The sequence below is a fragment of the Mauremys mutica genome, chromosome 2 (genome assembly GCF_020497125.1).
Source record: "Mauremys mutica isolate MM-2020 ecotype Southern chromosome 2, ASM2049712v1, whole genome shotgun sequence".
Lineage (NCBI taxonomy): Eukaryota > Metazoa > Chordata > Testudines > Geoemydidae > Mauremys > Mauremys mutica.
In genome coordinates, this window is record NC_059073.1 from 113,288,170 (window position 1) to 113,310,180 (window position 22,011).

Genomic DNA, 22,011 nt, shown 5'->3' on the forward strand with positions numbered 1-22,011 from the left:
GACTTATGTCGTTAAAAAAAGGCAAACTTATGCTGGTGGCTGCTGAGATCTAATGAGTGAACATCCAACAAAGCCTCACTGTTGTGGAGAAAAATGTTAATTTTCCAGCAAGGAAAATCGCTTTACCTTTTTATACTAACTTCTCCAAAGCATCTTGGTCAGTTCACCCCAAATGTGTCACCAGGCATCTCCCTGTTTTGCATGCTAATTTGTAACCCCCCAAAATACTTTTTTCTGAGGACTTCAGTGGGGAAGCAGAACTTCTTCTCTTTATTACAGAAAGGCTGTTTGGAACATGAAGTACAGAAAATTTTTTGTCTGTCTCAAGTACCATAGATTGAAATGGTTACTGGCCATAGTAAAATAACATGAGTGTGTGTGGGGCAGTATGTTTATCACTTATAATCCAACCTTGCTCCCATGAAGATATTGGGAAATGGCTGTTAGCTTCAGCAGGTATAGGATTGAGACTGTTGAATGACTTCAGCCTTCACTGGAAATCGACTTAAGAGCCTAATTATATAGATAATGAAGATTTGTTTCCTTCTAACATGGATACAAGGGCTCTAATATTTGAGTATGGGATAAGAACAGCCATACTGGGTCAGACCAAAGGTTCCTCTAGCAGTCTAGCCCAATATCCTGTCTTCTGACAGTGGTCAATGCCAGGTGCCCCAGAGGGAATGAACAGAACAGGTAATCATCAAGTGATCCATCCCCTGTCACCCATTCTCAGCTTCAGACAAACAGAGGCTAGGGCAGGGGTAGGCAACCTGTGGCACGCATGCCGCCTTCGGCACACGAGCTGATTTTCAGTGGCACTCACACTGCCTGGGTCCTGGCCACCAGTCCGGGAGGCTCTGCATTTTTAATGAAGCTTCTTAAACATTTAAAAAACCTTATTTACGTTACATACAACAATTGTTTAGTTATATATTATAGACGTATAGAAAGAGACCTTCTAAAAACATTAAAATGTATTACTGGCACGCAAAACCTTAAATTAGAGTGAATAAATGAAGACTCGGCACACCACTTCTGAAAGGTTGCCGGCCCCTGGGCTAGGGACACCATCCCTGCCCATCCTGGCCAATAGGCATTGATGGATCTATCCTCCATGAGCTTATCTAGTTCTTTTTTGAACCCGGTTTATAGTTTTGGCCTTCATAACATCCTCTGGGAAGGAGTTCCACAGGTTGACTGTGCGTTGTGTGAAAAAATACTTCCTTTTGTTTGTTTTAAATCTGCTGCCTATTAATTTCATTTGGTGACCCTTCGTTCTTGTGTTATGAGAAGGAGTAAATAACACTTCCTTATTTACTTTCTCCACACCAGTCGTGATTTTATAGACCTCTATCATATCCCTGCTTGCTTGTCTTTTTTCCAAGCTGAAAAGCACCAGTCTTATTAATCTCTCCTTATATGGCAGCCATTCCATACCCCTAATCATTTTTGTTGCCCTTTTCTGAACCTTCATTAAATGATCTCTTTCCATCTGTCACTTGGAATACAGTCTATTAAACTTGCTTTAGCACTAAAGAAGTAACTTCAGTGTTTTAATTTTAATTTGATTTCATTCTTTAATTTGATTTTGATTTCAGTCTTTGGTTCTATATATAACCTGATTCTCAACAATCATTTTACTGAAAATTGCCTTTAATTCTTATGGTACCGAGTAATATTTAACTTTTTTTTTTCTTTTTAAGGCAGGTGGATTAGCAGATAGCTACTAATCAACATGCAGTTTGTAGAACACTGTGTACCTTTTTGTTTTCAGAGGTCTTTCTTCTCCCACTAATGTAATACTTTTGTTTGCTAGCACTGTGAGATGTCCATATACTGTCAGATTCCTTTTTGTTCTGTTTAGTGAAATATTGACAGTTTTGGTTTTAGCTTTATGATTATTTATTTATTCATAGAAGATATGGTTGTTTAAAGATTAGTCACATGTTGCTCATCTGTGTGTGTTCTTTTTCTGTGTTATATTGGTTCTATGCTGGGCTAAGCAGCACTGCATATCTGAAAGGACTTCTAGTCTGAGAGTGAAGGGCATTTTTTTTTTCTTGACGCTCTTGAAAATGTATGTGGTTTCTTAAATGTAGTAATTTTATTGAACAGTTTTATATACAGTTCATATGTGTGTATTATATGTGTATACTTGTGAAAAAATTTTTGTAATGCATTCCAGAAGGGGAAAGAAATAGCTAGAAATGCATTCAAGTTGAAATATTATTTTCCCTGGGGACTTTCATAGCCACTGATGTAATTCTTTCTCTGTGTTTTGCCACTATTACATCTATGTCTTTTTTTAAAAGCAGATTGTTTCCATTATGTTCTGCATTTTTAAAGACCGATCCTGAAATGTTTGTTTTAAGCTAAATGCTAAGTGTCCCAAACCTTCTGAAACCTGATAGTTGAAACAATCTCTATCTCAGGTTTTTTTCAGTCTTTTCTACCAAACTTGTGTGTTGTTTTTTAAAACTTCTTGCTGTACTTTAGCAACTTAGTAATGGCTGTGGTGAATTTTCCATCAGGTGAAGTCTTTAAATTGAGATTGGATGATTTTCTCAAAGTTATGCTGTAGTTTAGACATGAGTTTAGTCAGCATGGGGCAGGAATTTACTTGGTGAAATTCTATGGCGTACTATGTTATGCCAGGAGGTCAGACTAGATGATCATAAGTCTTTTCTGGACTTAATGTATGAAAGTATGAACATCTGTGGCGCAAACTAAGGGTACTTCAACCTGAATCTGCTTTTGGGAAGAATAATAATAAAGAATCTGCCAGGTTTGATGTTTTTATCCTTTTTATTTAAAAAAAAAATCTCTATTTTGTTTTTTAAAAATCCTGAGCTCTTCCAGATTTCAGCATTATGTTGCAGCCCTGAAGAAAGTGCAGCTGGATAGAGATGAGAAGCAGCTGTAGTAGAAGTGGATTGGAAAGGCTAGCCTAGCTAATCATAGTATATTCCCCACTGAGTTCTAGGTTTAAGGGACATTTGCTACCCCTTTCAAGTTAAATGTAAACATAATGTATGTTGTATGCATCTTTGGGGAAGATAACAGGCCATAGTTGACAAATATGGTTTGCAAATGTTAATTATTGCTTTAAAAAGTAATCTTTCTCTATTTAGAATTTTTTTTATTGCCTCTTTAATAGCTTAGAATATTAAAACTGAAAAATAAAAATATTTATCACCCTTTTTTACTAGTTCATTTCCCTGCATATGGACAGTGAAAATAGATTAGGCAGGTCCTTTTCAGTTCTCATTTAGGGCACAATTCTGTCAGATCTTATTTAAAAATACTGCAGAAGAATTTTAAAGCCATCTCAACATAGTGTCCTATATCAGATTGTATAAATCTTTCGCCTTTTACTAAAGATTTCCTTGAACAGAATGTATCATGAAAATGTTTTGGGGCAGTTTTCAAAACATCTTAAAATTTAAAAGTTGAGTGTAAACTATCATCTGGGTATGTTTACCATGACCCAGTGAAAGAAACCACGGGGAAATGTACTGTGTGGAAGCGTTTGCAATTTAATCCAGACTTACTAATTAACAGGCAAAATGGAACATTTAATGGGATTTTCCCCATGCTTGCTGTAACCTGATTTAGGAGACTGCTACAATTTTACTTTTCTGGGTTGACCTTGCAGTTAGTGTTGTTTCAACATTAACATTCCAAGAAGCTACCCTCATATTAGGATTTTTGGCTTTCTGACTGGCCCAGTTGATTTGTTGACAGGAAAGTTTGAAATGGGAGTCTCTGGTCACCCTTGCGGCATCAGGCCATTGCAGAAAAAGAAAGATAGAAGGTGAAGAAATTTAAGGGTTGGCTTTTAGTGCTTTTTATAAAGTGGCATCTGGAGGTGTACTAAACCAGAAAAACGTGCTAAATACAGCTCACTTTGAGAGGAAAGTTAGCACTAACTGCAGATGGCTGTACTTTTAACTCTTTCTTGTGCCCAGTCTAGTAAGCCAGACTTTTCTGCTTAATTCCTTGTAAAGGTAAAACAGTTGGTCAACTAGAGGGTTGGTGCAGAGGAACTTGCAGATGAATAATTTTATTTGTTGGAAAATATTCCTTTTCTATTTCTAGCAAGCTATTCAACCTAGTGGTAAAGCAAAAATGTAAAAGCAAGGCTGGATTTTGGCATTATGAACTTTTAAAAATGTAGTTTTGGCCAAAGTTAGTTTATATGTTTTGGCTTGCTGACATGAGAGTAGCTCCTGGAAAACAGCTGAATGAAAGGAAGGATACCATAAAGGGAAATTAAACTTATGAAGAAAATGCCAACTTTTTATTCTTTAAACTGCAGCTCTGTATCAACTAAATAATGAAAAAATACAAGTGGCTCAAAAAGCAATTTTCAACTTTCATCTCTGGTTTTAATCTTATGCATCCTTCTGTGTTTTTCTGCCAACAGCAAGAGGACTGCAAAGTACTAAAGCGAGTGCAGGGTTTCCAGGGATTGTAATCATATTTTAACAGAGCTCTATTGATAGGTTGATGATATTCACCAAGACAAAAAACATAAATAGTTTTCCTTCTGCTGAACCCATCTTTTCCCTCTTCACTCCGCCGTGCACCTCCTAAGAGACCAAAGAATATGCTACTTTTGGATGTGAAAATGTGATGTCATGGCATAGCTATATGTAATGCTACTGAGCATCAGTGGGAGCAATTAAGATGCAATATGTTGTGAGCAGTGAATCTTGACAGATGCATTCGCAACACCTGTTCCTTGCTTCACCCTCCCATGGGTAAGTCATGCATCTGGTTATAGAACAAAAGTGTCATCTCTAAAATGTGATTATTGTTCTCTTAACTTCATACTTCTATCATTTTGAAAAAAAAGTCAGTAGTTTTGAGCAGCAAACATACTAGAAATAAGAAAAAAATATTATTGTGAACCTACTCTGCCCTTTTCTGCTTCCTTGCAGAGCTTTTACCTAGACTGTTCCCCAACTCGTACTAATCTGCTTCCTGCTAAAGTATTGAAGAAACAGTGCAGTTTTGCAAACATCAAGCATTCAGAAATCATGTCAGGACCCCAAAATCGGTTTAATATCATGGGGGAAACCTGCCTCTTCTGAAATAAACAGGAGTTTTGCCATGGACCTTAAAAAATATTAGAAAGCAAATAAAAAGAATCCCACCATTGTAAAAATATATTTGAGTCCTTTAGGATTCTCGTTTTACATTTTATTTTTTTCTTTTTTCTCTGCAACTGGGATGAGAAGAATTTTTATTTTTTTTAAATGAAAGCTAAGATTTGCATGTGATTGCATGATTTCAGGAGCTGAATCTGTAAGAAACACTATTTGGGATTAAAATTGTGAGAGTTGGCAATTCTGAACACATGTATTACAAATAATTGTGCAGTGATTCAAGTAAACTTTCAGTTAAGGATATACATGAATTTCTCCCCATGACTCCTCTTGCTTTCAGGAATATTTTTACGATTAAATGCCTACCCGCTGCATAAGCAGCAAAGAGTCCTGTGGCACCTTTATAGACTAACAGACGTATTGGAGCATGAGCTTTCGTGGGTGAATACCCACTTCGTTGGATGCATGTAGTAGAAATTTCCAGGGGCAAGTATATATATGCAAGCAAGAAGCAGGCTAGAGATAACGAGGTTAGTTTAATTAGGGAGGATGAGGCCCTCTTCTAGCAGTTGAGGTGTGAAAACCAAGGGAGGAGAAACTGCTTTTGTAGTTGGCTACCCGCTGCATGAAAATTGTACTCCCAGAATACAGGTGGCAGAAGTAGTGTCTGGACACATGAGCTCTAATTTTTTTTCCCTAATCATGCTGGCTCACAGTCCAGTATTTGGGTTAGAAACCGCTTTGCACTAAAAGTATAGTGTCTACCTACTGGCGCAAACAATAACATCAATCACATTTTCAGACATACTTTCTGTTCTCACTGCTCACTCAACTCAACTCACTTTCTCACTGCTCACTCAACTCTGACTCCTCTTGTACATTTTGGCCTACTTCTACTCCATTTAGTCACTCTCATGACATAGGCCCTTAGACTCAGGTGAGAACCAATCTACGTTTTATATACAGCCAAGGTAGAGGATTTGGGAGACGACCATGTTGTAACCTACTCGCACAACATAGTTCCAATCTGTATTGTAGACATGACCCTGTATTTTCTAAATCTGAGGTTGGTTACAGGACGTGACTAAGATCCCATCTACACTACAGATTGTATTGTGTTACAGATAGTAAAAGAGAGGGTGTTTTGAAAGGCCAACTCAGCCAGTCAGCAATATCAAGACTGCCTGAAAGATCTCCCAGGGCGTGAATTGGTCCTGTGTTTTTTGCCTAGAAGTGGTTCTGGTTTCTTTCAGAACCAGGAGAAGCTGGTTTATTCATGGTCTAGGTCAGACCTGCACAACTTATAAAGCAGCTAGGGCCATATAACTCCAAAGAAAACAGCTGAGGGCCGAAACCCACTGGCCCCCCTGAAACACCTCCTCCCCAGTGCCGCCCAGCCCCCCCAAAACACTCTCCCCAGCGTTGCCCGCCCCGCGGAAACAAACACTCCTTCCCCAGCGCTGCCCTGCTGAAACACCGGTATTGAACCTTGGTAATATGTTATAGCGGGCCCCTAAAGTAGTATAATTAAGGTAAAAGAAAAATGTCTTTTTGCTAGAAGTAGAATAAGATCTTCCCCCCACTTTGTAATCAATTGCCCTGTCGAATGAATGAGGTGCGACTGAGGAAGGCGTGGAAGGCAGCACCTCCAGACAGCTGCAACCCTTGGAGAGGGGACGGGAGCCAGACCAAGGACCATTAAACTTGTCAAGTGGGCTGACTAGAGAAGAGCAGACATACTGATGGCCTCGGGGGTTAGAAGCAAGCATCTTCCTTTGGGAACACCCTCTTTGCAGCATTGGGACAACCCCCAGCCCAGAGAAAAGCAGCAAAGAGGACTAATTTTTATGAGAGACCAGATCAGTAGAACAAGTCAGCCACCGACTCGCAGCTCGCCTCCTCACCCCTTCGCCACTGCCCGCCCGCTCGGCTTGTTATTCTCTTCTTCCCCCACCCCGCCCACTCGCCTCCTCACCGCCCGCTTGCTGCCCCTGCCCCGGCTCACCCTCACTTCCCAGCCTGCCACTGGCCTCTTCACCCTATCCATCCGCCAGCCAGCCGTTGGCTTGCCCCACCCCGCTGCTTGCCTACTCACCCCCTGCTGGCCGCACAGTGAGTCCATGTGGGCCACATGTTGTGCAGGCCTGGTCTAGGTAATCAGTGAAAGGTGACTTCTTCCCCAACTATTTGTTTGGTCTAGTCCTACCTGTGAATTTGATTCTTTAATGTCATTAGGCAAGTTGCTAAACACCTTCCCTTTTTTCTGTCTGTGTTTGTGTTTACTCCACTGTGTCCATGTCTACATCATGGGAAGAATGGGATAATGGGTGCAATGTGGCCTCTTGGATTGTCAGCTGTGACCTTTTTCAAAAATGATAAGATGGATCTACCTGCCCTGTTTGGGCAGAGTGTGCCTTTACATTAGTCAATGGCAATAGATAGGAATCCCTTCAATCTGGACTATTTTGAATGTATTTGGAGGAATTACATTGATGGTGGTTCTACCTCTGATTCTGGTTTCTGTCCTTCATCTGTAACAGTCTGCAAAGCCTTCCAATTCAGCTTGAGGGGTTGGATCAGGGGCTCTGAACATTTCCTAACCAGCTATTTTTTGGCCATATTCCGAAAGCGATGAGACTCTCTCCTTAATGCTAGGAACAAGTTTTTATTACTTTAGAAGTAGGTTGTCTGTATACTGCTGTGTAACTATAGGGATGCTCCCCCCTTCCTCCCAGGGTAGCAAAACTGTTTTAGGTCTTTGTATATATTAATAAAGTGGTCATATGTCTTTTAGAAATTTACTCAATTTTTCTCCCTTAACTTGCACAGCTTCCTTGCGATAAGCAGCAGCCAAACACCAATTTTGACAGCAGTTAGTTGAATTTAAATCTTGGTTCTCCTTGCATTCCTTGCATGTCCCTTTTCTTTCCCTTCAGTTTTGAAAATCTTTGGAAGGACAGTCCTGCAAGGAAACAATCTCCTGTATTACTATCCCAAGAATTGTCCAAGAAGCAGCAACGCTAATGCTAATCCTTGCTTGTTCAGTTCTGCTTCTGCATATGGAACTCCAGTCGGAACAACAGCGTGAAACCAGACAGTGTCATGCTGGTTTCACTTTACAGCTGTTTGGCAAACTTTATGGACTGGAAAAATGAGGAGTTCTTGTGGCACCTTAGAGACTAACAAATTTATTTGGGCATAAGCTTTCGTGGGCTAAAACCCACTTCATACCATGGATGGAGTGAAAAATACAGTAAGCTGTGTGTGTTTAAAAAAAAATATAGCACATGAAAAGATGGGAGTTGCCTTACCAAGTGGGGGTCCATGCTGGTCATATTGAATTGGCCTTGTTAGGAGTGAAAGATGGTGAGAAGAGAGTAATGGAAAGGAAGGAGCATGATCTTTACATAAAAGGTGTGACATGAAAAAAGCATACCTTTTCTTTAGAATACGGCCTGTCTGAGTTTCCTCGTGGCTACTGTTTTTTAAAGTCATAATTAATTGTTTTGGTAATGAGAAATTCAAATATCCCTTTGCTAAATTTGAAATAGGTGCAGAGTAAAAACCAGGTGACATATTCATTAAAACCCTGCAATAGAATTCAGCTTCTGCTGTAGGGACCCACACTAAGAGACCTATTAAAATGAGCCTACAAGTTGTTTGGGGGAAGGCTCTAAATTGAGATCCACCACCTTCCCTAAAGCCTTGAGATATATTTGTAAATGGGCAATAATACTTCTAGCTCCTTTCAACAACGAGCTGTACTGTATAGTAAACAGGCCTGCGTGTCCGATCATTGCTAAATCTTACCACTACTTCCTGTATGATGTTTCTAAGCTCTGACCTTTCTTCTTTGTCCACACTTATAAAACTCTGTTCAGGGCCTTCATGATTTTAAACTGTGACTACTGCTGTCTCCTTTCTGGCCTTGACAAATGCCATCTTACTCCATTTAAAGCAATTCAAAACACAGCTACAAAGATAATTGTCCTGAACTCATTTCTCCAGCTATGCTATCCTGTCATATTCCTCCATTCACAGCTATCCACTTTATCAAACATGAACTGTGTCTTCGCTTATAAGGCCCTTCACGCATATCCTCATTCTGACTATCACTTGCATGCTATCAAGCTGTGACCCTGCCTCCCCAGCTCCACTACTGATGCTAGTATTTATCAACTGTTGATCCAGTTTTTCAAGAAAGATTTTCTCCCATACTACCCCTTATGCCTGAGAGGAGCTCTCTGTGAAAATCTGCAAAGCTACCATGTTATCCTCCTTTTAGATTGCCTCTTAAAACTCACCTTTGTCGTGATGCCCATAAAACACTTGGAGTGCAGTGAACACTGCTTATTACATTAATCGTAATTGTCTTACTGGTACATGGTGCTCCTGCACTTCTCCTACCTGTCTGTTGTATCCGCCTGTTATCTCAGATCTATTTCAATTGTACACTATTTGGGGAAAGGACCATTTTCCCCATTGTTTGCCTTGTGAAGGTCTAAGTTTTAAGCCTAACCTGGACTCAAGCCCACTGGGTTGTCATTGCTGTCTCCTGCCGTTGGCGTCTCCTCTCCTCTTCTTACCCTCAGTGGGAGAAAGGGTGATTGCATGCACTCTTGAAAATCCCATCCTAAAATGTTATCCATGGACGTTGTTTTTTATTGTTCTAGTCAGGGGCGGCTCTACGAATTTGGCCGCCCCAAGCAGGGCTGCAGGGGGTGCGCTCTGGGGGACCTGTTGCAGACGCGCCTGCGGAGGGTGCGCTGGGAGGGCGGCAGGCGGCTCCGGCAGACCTTCCGCAGTCATGCCTGCGGGAGGTCCACCCGAGCCGTGGGACCAGCGAATCCTCCGCAGTCATGCCTGCGGGAGGTCCGCTGGTCTGCGGCTCCAGTGGACCTTCCGCAGGCATAACTGCGGAAGGTCCGCCGGAGCCGCCTGCCGCCCTGCCAGCAAAATGCCGCTCCAAGCGTGCGCTTGGCGCGCTGGGATCTGGAGCCGGCCCTGGTTATAGTGCAGGGGTCGGCAACCTTTCAGAAGTGGTGTGCCAAGTCTTCATTTATTCACTCTAATTTAAGGTTTTGCGTGCCAGTAGTACATTTTAATGTTTTTAGAAGATCTCTTTCTATAAGGCTATAATACTTTCGTTGTATGTAAAGTAAATAAGGTTTTTAAAATGTTTAAGATCTTAATTTAAAATTAAATTAAAATGCAGAGCCCCCCCGACTGGTGGCCAGGACCTGGGCAGTGTGAGTGCCACTGAAAATCAGCTCGCGTGCTGCCTTTGGTGCGCGTGCCATAGGTTGCCTACCCCTGAAGTGTGTATTCTGGGTACGCTTGAAGATCGGAAAATATTTTCGAGATGGGAAATGTTTATTTTGAAGTAACTAGCTTGTTGGCTTGTGTCTGCAGTAAATTGTTTGAAATCGAACAACATAACACTGCAAGTCTGTCAACATGTCAGTCTGACTTTTTGAGGAATCCCTCCTATTTCTTATGTCAACAAAACATCTGTTTAGACATTGTAAACTGAGAGAAATGTTTTCTAAAGACGTGAAATCCTGGTTGTGTTATAAAGGCTTTTAAAATTCCCATAATGTGGTGAAACTTCCTGTAAATATAAATGACTTTCATTGTGTCTCTGAGAACGGGGGACAAGTTCTGACCTACAAATCCTACTCCCACTTGATGGGGTTTTTTTTTGTTCAATACATTCAAGTTGAACAAGTGTCTCCATCCTCTCCCCAGTGGAAACTGCGTTTAAAGAAAATTGATTGATAAGATTTCTTTAGTCTCCCTGACACCATAGGTATTTTTGTGTGTGACATTGTGCAATTTGCAGTTTTGTGTTAATTGGTCTACATGGGAAAGCCACCATTAAAAGAGCATGCCTAATAACAGCAGCTATGAAATCCTCCTGGACAACAGCGTTTAAGACGAAACTTGTAATGGTTCTGCTGTTCTACAAGAGTCAAGGTAATCTTACTCCTGTATACTGTTTATATGCACTATCACTCTGGCTTTGACACATTGTTTTAATTTTCTATTTCTATCAGGCCTTCAGAGCAATATGCAAAACCTATTTCTTTGACCTTTAATCCCTTCTGCCCACTTCCTTTCCCTCTCCCCAAACCCCACATTTTAAAGTTTTTTTTTCTTTAAAAAAAAAAAAAAGGGTGTGTGGGGGGGTGTAAAATGCACTCCAGCAGTCGCTGCTGATAGTGAGGGGGAGAGGAAAGAGATGAATATATCTTTGTGTGCACTTCATAATTTTGGAATGTGTTCAGACACAGTGGCGATTGTGGCTTATAGAAAACCTAGATAAAAGGACTATTTGACACAAGTTTTGTACAGTAAACAAATATCTGTATGGTGGAAGGAAGGGAGAGAAACTTAAGATGTGTAAAATACATGTTTCAAGAAACAAAGTTTTTAAACTACTCAAGCATTTGGATTCTATATAGGTGATAAACGTGATACAAAACTTAGCTGTGCTCTTTGTATTCTGTGTGAGGGAGAAAACCCTGGACCGGGGTAGTCAATAGATGGACTGTGGGCCCAATCCGGACTGCCAGATGCTTTTGAACAGACCCCGAAATCTTTTTATTGACTACTTATCATTATTTTTGGTTATTATTTTCTCTGGAGTCTGGACCTTGACCAAGAAATTTGGACCTAGACAAAAATAATTGACTACCCCTGCCCAGGACCATACATAGACTGAAAGACAACAGGGGTGATAGTGGACAGCAAATTTGATACGAGGTTTTTAGTGATGTTTGCAGCAAAAAAGGCTGTTGCGGTTTTGGGGTTGCACATATGGAGGTATCAAATCACAAGAGTAGGTTTGCAAATATTTATAACTGTTTCTAAGTACCATATTTGAGAGGTCAAAATGTCAAGGCAGGAGAATTATTTAGAATGGTGCAGGCAGGTATCGCTAAAACTGAAAGGATGAAATGGAAAGGGAAAATTCTGAATGAATGTTGGAAAAATGTTCAGAATTCAGATTGATCAGGATGTGTCATGGCTTCCCAAAGGGAAATAGAGGAAGCCTCTTTGTCTGGGGTATTTAAAACTTACTGGATAAAACACAAGAAAACGTATTATACAGAACAATTTTATGTTGGCAGAGAATGAACGAAATGACTTAATGCCCTCTCATCTCTAATTTCTGTGATTCTACAAACAAATGTGTACTCTCCAGACACGTTCCCCCTCTGCCTGACATCTGCAACTTTCATGTAAGCATGCTGTTGTGCATTTGGGTAGCAAGAACAATTATGAATGCTGCCATTGGCAAGGATGTATATGCTTATGGCCACCCTTGAAGACTGTCCACTGTGGTGAGTGAGATGCTGGCCGCTGCTCCAGTACTTGATTTATGTGGCATTCATAACTGGACCCTTCATACTCTGTTGAGGAGGGAAAAAGTTGGTCAAGTGCCCTGAGATTTGGGGGCTAAGATGAGAGGATTTAACCTGTGCTCATGGACATCAGGGAAAGTAGGAGTAAGGCAACTATTGAGAGGCAGAGAGAAGAGGGATAATTGTCTGCTTCTGAATGCAGTGTATAAGATTAAAGCGTTATAACACATGATATTTAATACTTCTTTTAATAGGTCACAATATATGAACACTGTGTAAAATACATCTTTTATTAGTCTCTCACTTGGTGATATAGCAACCACAGAAACCATTACCAATTTTTCATATATATTGAATGCTATTTCTTTTAGCAAGTGGAAGGAAAAAAGTACACGTAATTTTCCAGGGGGAATGCATGAGCCTGGCTCTGGTAAACCAGTAAGTAAACAAATGGCCTCCATTTTTATTGCTCAAATGCAGCAGCTAGCCACCAATGAAATAAGTTTCATAAATAGAAAGAGAGAGACTTATTTGAGTTGTTAAAACAGTGGCTCTCAACCTTTCCAGACTACTGTACCCCTTTCAGGAGTCCGATTTATCTTGCTAACTAACCCCCAAGTTTTAAAAATGACTTGCTTACAAAATCAGACCTAAAAATACAAGTGTCACAGCACACTATTGCTGAAAATTGCTGACTTTCTCATTTTTACCATTTAATTATAAAATAAATCAGCTGGAATATAAATACTGTACTTCTATATAGTATACACTGAAATGTAACAGGATAAACAAATCATTGTATGAGATTTTAGTTTGTACTAACTTCACTAGTGCTTTTTATGTAGCCTGTTGTAAAACTAAGCAAATATCTAGATGAGCTTATGTACCCCCTGGAAGACTTCTGCGTACCCCTGGTTGCGAACCACTGCTTTAGGGAGCCAAGCAGCGTCAGAGGGAATCCCATTGTGTCATAGCTAAATGGAGATGTTCTTATATAAAGGCAGTTTGGGGCTAATGCTGCGGGTTTTCTTTCTCCCTTAGGAGTTAATGCTTATTCCACCAGGAGGCTTCTAAGATAATGAGTGTTTGCTGTTCTTTAAAAGATAGCATAGTAGAAACCTACCAGTCACAGCTCTTCAGTATATGTCCATCTCATCACCCTTCCAGAAAATCAACACTTTGCTGACAAAATGGTTACTTCGTGGATTATATTAGGTCAAATATTGTGTAGACTTCTGTAAATCTGCTTGTTGGCCTCTTCTGCTTGGCTTTTGTTAAGCACTACAAATTAAATGTTTTGGTAGCTGTGAAAGCTTCGCTTGGTAGGGAGATGTACTGCAGGCGCTAATGCTTGAACCTGATTCCCTAGAGCAGGGGCGGCTACCCTGTGGCTCCAGAGCCGCATGCGGCTCTTCAGGGGTTAATATGCGGCTCCTTGCATAGGCGCTGACTCCAGGGCTGGAGCTACAGATGCCAACTTTCCAATGTGCCAGGTAGTGCTCACTGCTCAACCTCCTGCTCTGCCCCAGGTCCTGCCCCCACTCTATCCTTTCCCCCGAGCCTGCCATGCCCTCACTCCTCCCCCCAGAGCCTCCTGCACATGTGAAACAGCTGGTTGCAGCAGGCAGGGGGCACTGGCTGCTGGGGCTGCTGGTGGGCGGGAGGCGCTGTGGGTTGGAGCACGAGAACTGACGTAGGGCTGCTGACGTATTACTGTGGCTCTTTTGGCAATGTACATTGGTAAATTCTGGCTCCTTCTTAGGCTCAGGTTGGCCTCCGCTGCCCTCAAACCCCTCTAGCTTTTCTCTTTGCTTCTTTCTTCCCACTTAACCGTACAGTATACGCTATGAGGGCAGTATCAATACGTTAATTTTCAAAGATAAAAATAATTCCTGAGATTGTGGTATTTTGCCTAAAGCAAAAGGCTCACAGCAGACATTCCCCCTTCTTTGCTATTTTCCTCAGACGGGTTCATTTTTTGTCTGATTTGGAGACATTTTTGGTCTTTCCTTACTTGTGTGAGGCAAGACATGCTTTTTTCACACTATTAGCTGTTCTCAAGGGAGAGAGAGGACACGCTCTAGGACCCCATTTAGTGCACCCAACTTGTGTTGGTTTGGGGCTTTCTTTTGACCCCTGTTTTCCTGGTTTTTATTTCTTTTGCCCATCCCCCAAGCAGAAGCAGCTTTCAGAATGACCAAGGTCAGGCGCCCGCTCTGTAACATGGAGAGAAGTAGGCTCTGAGACCTCTTTCCTTCTTTGTGGGGTGGACACTGAGATGTTCCTCTCCATCATTGTCCATAGCAGCAGACTATGGGGTGAAATAGCTCCATGCTGCAGATGTGAGGTAGAGGGAGCAAAGGGCACTGTAGCTGTCGGAACTCTTCCTGCTGTTCATGTTGAAGTCTGTGGTGATGTTTGATATACCCTGTTGCTTCTATCTGCACATGCTATTGCCTGCTTGTAAGGTCATAGTACACATGTAGTTGTGATCTTGGAGCCCAGTTAAACCAAAGAGCTTTAGTTTAAAAATTGTGGGGGGGGGGGGGACAGGGCCGACTTTAGCAAGAGCGGGGCCTGATTCAAATCATTTTGACGGGGCCCTGACAGGGATGACTCACCTGGTGGCACTCCGGGTTTTCGGCGGCACTGAAGGACCTGCTTCTGAAACAAAATGCTGCCGAAGACCCGGAGCGAGTGAAGGACGTGCTGCCGAAGACCCGGTGTGCCACCAGGTGAGTAGAAATGAAAAAGGCTTCTAAGTTAGGCGCTCTTCTTTAGGGCGTGGGTCCCGATTTGGGGGAATCGGCCTAAAGCTGGCCCTGGTGGGGGTAGAGGGAGGTAGTTTCTTACAGCTGGTTGGAAAAATCAGAAGGGTCATTCACTACTTCCCCCCCCCCCCAATTTAAGTCCAAAATTTCCCAACTCTACAAATTAGTCTGTCTCTTCAGATTTTATCACTTTGGCCAGCTGAATGGTGATCTAGAAAAGGTGGATTGGTGTCTTTCAACATGTGAATCAAATATTTTCCTGTCTTTCCACACCTGAGATCATCTTGCAGTTTTGTACTTGGGTATTTTTGAGCTGTCCAAAAGTGGGTAAATATGCTAAGAAACCTGAGAGGAAAAAGACATTACAGCACTTCAGTAAGCTTTCTGTGGGGGTTGGCAGTTCTTCTGGCTATATAGTACAGCCTGGAGAAGCTCTGAAAGAGTAAATGTCCAGGGAAGGAAGTAACCAATACACTATTAAAAAATTAATTCCTGGGAAGTAACATTTACTAATGGGAAATATAGATTAAGTTTTGTGGTGGCAGAGTGCTTGCTGTCATTCAAGGCTTTTATTGTGTATACATCTAAATTATTAATGCATTGGTAAACTTAAAAAACACTTGGGGGGAGGGGGGGAGTGAGACACAATGCTGTCTTGAGAGAGTGCTATTCTGAGGCCCGATCCTGCAAGTTGCTCCATGTGAGCAGGTGTCTATGGCTGTTCAGAGCTCTATTGATTTTTTTTTTAGTGAGACCATGTGTAGGTGTAAGACTGCAAGCCCCATTATATGACATAAAAGATGGATTAAAGATCATGCAAGTGCCCCATATTGACTAGTCTGTTTCCTTGAAAGTTTCAATTGGCTGCCAAAGACTAAATAGAAATGTTGCTTTTTCTTTTTGGGTGGGGGAAAGGAGCATATGTTGCTTTGGAACAGAAATGTCAGATATCCTTGGTGAGTAAGATTATTGTAGTAACACATACAGAATATTTGTAGGTGCTTTTTATTTCTTGGTATAGTGCTATTCAGATTTACAATCAGAGGGATCTTCTGGCTAATTTCTATCTGTACTTTGTTTTCCAACTTCCCAAACATTTAAAAACCCAGTCAAGCTATAGATTGGCATGTAAAGTTGAAAGCTTGTTGCCAAATGAGGATGGCTGTAAAAGGAAAAACTTTTAATCTGCTTTTACCCTTACCATTTTTTAAACTTAAAGTAAACATGAAGAAGTTAAGTGAATTTCTGTTAAGCAGCTTACTTTGCTTTCTTATCACGTACTGAGCAGACAATTGATGGCATATTTCCAGCTGGCAGGGCTGTTGAAAGGTAGCATGCAACTTCAATTCTATTTTTTTTTTCAAACATATGATTTTGCAAGTCTAACTAAACTCATTGGAGAGTAAATATTCATTCAGTACACAAAATGAAGAGTAAATCTGCAAATTGGATTGAGAGAGTAAACAGTATCACACTACAGTTTGGTTTTTTTTGTTTTTGTTTTTAAACACAGCAGGTGCAGTAGGCATAGAGATTTTCAAAGCTGATGTGATACTCACCTAGGTATTGAGCGTCTGTTAGTTGGAGTTCGCTTTCACCTTTTTCATTTTAGCTCAGTAGGTGCTGCTGTTCCATTTTCTGACATCCAGATGGAAAAATATTTAACTTCAATTTGATTGTGTTCATTTTTATAAGAAGGGGAAAACTGTATTTACTGCCTACTAGTGGTTTCTTTTTAGTTTTCACGTAAAATATTTTAAAGGTGTTTTGGGTCTGCTGATGATGATTCTTTGCACTTTCAGAACACTTTACATCTTGATACTGCATGTACAAACATTAGCTACTTCTCACAATATTCCTCTGAGATAGGTAAGGAAATGTTGAGAGCTTAATCTAACTCCAGTGAAGTCATTGGTAAAAGTCCAGTTGATTTCCATAGAGACAGGATTTCATGCACTCCCTTTAAATTAGGGCTGAATTCTGCCCCCCATTATATCCATGGAACTCCATTCTGCTCGGTGGGAATGAACAGTTGTAATTGGGAACAGAATTTGGACTATTATGGGTGGGTGACACAACCATTAATTGAATTTCTCAAGTCTAAGCTACAAGTTTAGGTTTAGAACTTGAAAGTTCCTGGCTTTCCCATCCTATAATGTACCATTGGGAACATCCTACATTGCCTGCAGTCCTTTGTGACATACTGGGAATGCTCAAGGGGGTAAAACAAAGGTAAAATAATAGAGCATTGGTAGCACAGTGGAGTCAGTCATGTCATTTGAGCCTAAATTATGGCATTGCTAATTATAGGCTCAGGCACCTGTCCTGTAACTGACTCCACATGGGCAGATATGTTTCCATGTGGAGCCCCATTTAAGTTAATGGAGCTCCATGAAGAATCAGTTGCAGGATCAGGACCTAAGGAGATACTTTTTAAAGATGTAAGATTGCATACATTGCTCATTTGGCTTCTAAACTGTTGTTCATGATCAAGTGCACTAGTAACTTATTGCAATATATGCCACTATGTACCCCTGTATATCAGAAAGGAACACTTAGAGGGACAGTGTCAACTTAAAAGTGCCTTTCATCACAAAACTTTGTATATGCTGTACTCTCGGTTGGGTAAAAGTATTGTGGAACAGAGCAGGGAAGATCAATCTCAGGTATTGTTGTATGTACAGTTCACAGAGGTGATGCAATTGTTAGAATTTGACTAATGGAAGAGGAGGTGGTGCTTGCTGAGATGTGATGCATTTGTAATGATACTTGTGCAAGGTTTGGGAGCAAACAATCTTGATATGAACTAGCAGTTTTATGATTATGCACTGTGCTTTTATGATTATAATCTGACATTGAACTCATGCTTAAGGAGTTGAAAGGCTTTGAGGAATACAGGAGCATGAGCATACCAGTAAATCTCCTTTGAGTAGTGTGCTAGTTAATTTGAATTATATACATCTTGGATGCTTCACTGACATTGTTGGATTCACTTGTATGGAAGCAATCTATTTTCAGTTCACATTGTCACAGAGCAGAACTAATATTTAATCCTCATTATGGTATTTGAAGCATAAAGGGGAAACATTCCATACAACTTCAGCAGAAAAATTGATTTGTCTGTTAAAAGGGTGTGGGGGATGGATGTTTGAACTATAGAGAATAAACCTACAGTACATAGTATGAAATCACTGCCTGGATCCTAAAAATCAGTCTCTGTATTTCCGCTGTAAATCCCAGCTACAAAAACATACTGGTTTTGTTTGTTTTTCTGTTAGGTTTTGCTATTCCATAATTTAATTAAACACCTTTCTGTAACAGGTACCAGGCATTTGCTGCCCCCTAGTTTTAGACCTCCAGTATCTACCTACATAGGCCACCCAGGATCAGTGGCTGGGGAAATCAACGAGAACTGGTCCTCCGGCAGTAGAAGGACTGGAAGTAGGCCAAAGCCAGTCAGGACCCAGCAGGCGAAATAAAAAAGGTGAAACTGGGACAGGAGGAAGGAGCTCCCTTATCTTAACCTAAGAGGCCTGGTCTGATCACGGACCTACCTCTGAACTGCACCTTTTTGGTTGAGCCAGCAAAGGATTGTTTTATGTTATAGAATTTAAATCTCTGGTGGCCAACCTGAGTTAAATATTAGTTTACTGCTATTAAATGAAGGCAAGCTGGCTTTGTGAGAGATTCCGCTGGCTCAAGTGAACTCATGACACCTTCATCCTAAATCCTAGAACCTGAATGCTTGAATAATGGTCGTGTGTGTGTGTGTAATCTCAGGTCAAAAATAAATAACCTGAGATTCTATCAGGTTTGGGTTAGATATTTCTTAATTGATGGTTTTTGGCTGCAGAAATTCCCCCAACAGAAGACCCATCAAAATCCCTCCGTGGCTTCCGTTAGCCTATGATGAGAGTCCTATTTTATTTAAGCTGGCCTTTTATATTTTTTATAATGCCCACCATTATACTATCTTAGAGCTTACTAGATGGGAAAGCATCTTTGTGTATGGGGGAGGGCAGGGGGGAGTTTTCAGAGGTACTGGGTTTGCCATATTTAATACTTTTCTTTGCTGTCTGCTGTGTATTGTATTTGCCTGTTGCTTCTTGGATTTGTAATGTTTTATATTTGCTTTCTGCCGCACAGGGTATAAACAAACCTATCCAAAAGGTATCTTTTGCGCTGAGATTCTGTGGGGCTGGGGGAGGCATTATAAAACCCTAAAATAGATCCCAAACTGAATTAAATAGTTAAAACCCAGATATTAATTTTAATTTTCTCAGTGCACGAAATATCAGGATTGAACGTGGATTGTTCTAACAGAAAAAGAATACAACTGTGTAAATATCTAATTGTAATGGAGTAAATGGTTATTGTGACAACAGTAATATGGATCCTATGATGATGAGCACATAGGAAAACCTAAAATAGACTAACTCAGTTTTTCTTGTGTTTTATTTTGACTTAGAAAGCCTAACAAACACAAACCAACCAACCAAAACCAAACACACACCTTAAGGTCTTTAACATGTTTTTTCACCTTGCACCATGTGGTTCATAATATATTAGTGGATTTTTAAATACCTGTAGCTTGAAAATAGCAATGCTTAGACTGCAGTTTGACTTTTGACAGCAGCTGCATAATTCATTAAATCTTAGAAGCTTGAGAGTTTTATAGCTGTGATGCCATTTACAACTTTTATGGAAAAGCTCTTAAGTTTGTGAAATGCTTTTAAATTTTTGAAGTGCATTATATTTGTAGCTTGAAATAATCTGAAACCCTCTCTATGGGGCGGGAAAAAAAAGACTTTGAAAATCATCCCCCTTTAAAATGTGGGGAATTCCAACAGGAGTTGAAGCAAGTCTCATCTCAAATTGAGCAGTAAAGCACGAAGATGGAGGTAAAAGTATTTGTAAGTGCTAAAATATCCGTTAGTGCACTTAAAAGCTTAATGGTTGTCTTTGATGTGCCTCTGATAACTTTGGTAAAGTTTAAGTTTCCATCGATCGGATAGAGATGGAGAAAGGAGAGTAGAAGAACAATAAACAGTTCTTATAAAGCTGAATTTTGTTGTCTTTACAGACACTTATCTCACTCCAAAAGCAGGGTAGGAAATATATATTTTTATAAAGATATTTTGTGTTAGGTTTACTCTTCAATATTCCCAAATAGGAGAGTTGGTTGAAGAATGCAGCAAAAATTTCGTGCATTTTTTAAAATGTTCATTGACATTTTAAATTTTCCAAAAAGCATGCCTAGTCTATAAGCTGGTTGAAAAATCTTCATGGAAATTTTTTTTTTACCAACTCTATCAAATAGCTACTTTTTGTGAACTATCTATGCAGTAAAATATTTTTCCATGCAGATAGAAGAATCTGTTCCCTACAGAAAGCTCCATGCTTTTTCTATTTTTTTTTAAAAGGTGTCATCACTGATCATCACTTCAGCTGCCTCAGTGATAGCTGTGTCTTACAGCTACTCCTGCTTCCTTTGTTTTAAAATATGTTGATCACTGCAGATCACATATGGCAATGCCTAGGGTGAGGAGCTGCACATGCATTTGTCAGCTTTTTAGACATCTAATAGCATGACTATGTACAATAGTATATTTTGAATACTTAGCTTTAGCATACCTAGTAAGCTGCCATGAGTGCAGTGCTAGGTATGTGCCTTTATAACTTCTTTTAGGCTGAATTAATTGGAATAGATGCTCTGAAGTACTACTTGGAAGTTATTGGACAGATTCACTGAATAGTCGCTAGGTGACAAAGTTTGGAGCAGATGTCGTTTTATTTAGTTATGAGATTTCCTGGAACACTGCGTGATAGTGTCTTGCCTATTGGAAAGTTTATTGAAAGTCAGAATATACAGGACTTCTTTGCTGTTGGTGTGTGCAAGCCCTTATCTATTGAAAGACAGTAATGGAGTGTCTATACAGTGCAGAAAAAGTGGCAGCGAGTGGCAGAACCTGGGTCAACTGACTTGTGCTCATGGTGCTTGAGCTACAGGGCTCTAAATAGCCGTATAGATGTTTAGGTTCAGGCTGGAGCCCGGGCTCTGAGCCCTCCCCAGCACTGGGTTTCAGAGTCCGGGATCAGCCCAAATGTTTACGCAACTGTTTGTAGTCCTGCAGCTCAAACTCCTCAAGCCCAAGTCAGTTGACCCACCTTGTTGGTATTTTTGTTTGTTTTCTTTGCTGTGTAGACACATCCTTAGTCTCCTCCAGAGTGTGCACTAAACTAAATACCGGTAGTTCAGTTAAATATGTATAGCCCCCTTTATGTGAACACTCTGACATTGGTTTGAGTGGTTTGTGTTGATTTAGCTTAACTGGGTTTGTTACCAGCCCTATGTTAAGGGTGTTCAGCTACCTGGGAATATGGGAAAGGAACTAAGTTGCCCACAAGAACTCAGTTAATTTGGTAACCAATGAACTAAATATTAACACTCTTAAACCAGTGTAAGAATGTCCATATAAGGAGGTTGCATCAAATTAACTAAATGAATTTAGAAAACAGTTTAATGGTATTGGTGAACATTTGCAGTGTAGACAGGCCTAAAAGTCTTAAGAAGGGAGATAAATCAGAAGTGGTCTCAGAATGGTTTAGTTCACCCTTGTAATTATCTATAGTAGGAGCAAAAGTAAAAGAAGGCTTTTACCTCATCCTGATCCTGTTGACTTACTGAATGAGAGAGATCCCATGGACTAATTGGAAGGTGAGAAGCCTAGTCAAACATTTGTAGGCTAAGGGAAGGGA

The 22,011-nt window shown here is 40.5% G+C and overlaps 1 protein-coding gene and 1 non-coding gene across 2 annotated transcripts in view; both read left to right on the forward strand.

Annotated features, from left to right (window-relative positions):
• The window catches only part of JARID2 (jumonji and AT-rich interaction domain containing 2), a 315,297-nt gene that overhangs the window by 95,876 nt on the left and 197,410 nt on the right, over positions 1-22,011 (forward strand). The gene's annotated exons all lie outside the window — the stretch shown is intronic.
• On the forward strand, positions 3,333-3,453 carry LOC123365454. The gene has a single exon (XR_006577592.1). It is a non-coding gene; the product is annotated as a U5 spliceosomal RNA (small nuclear RNA).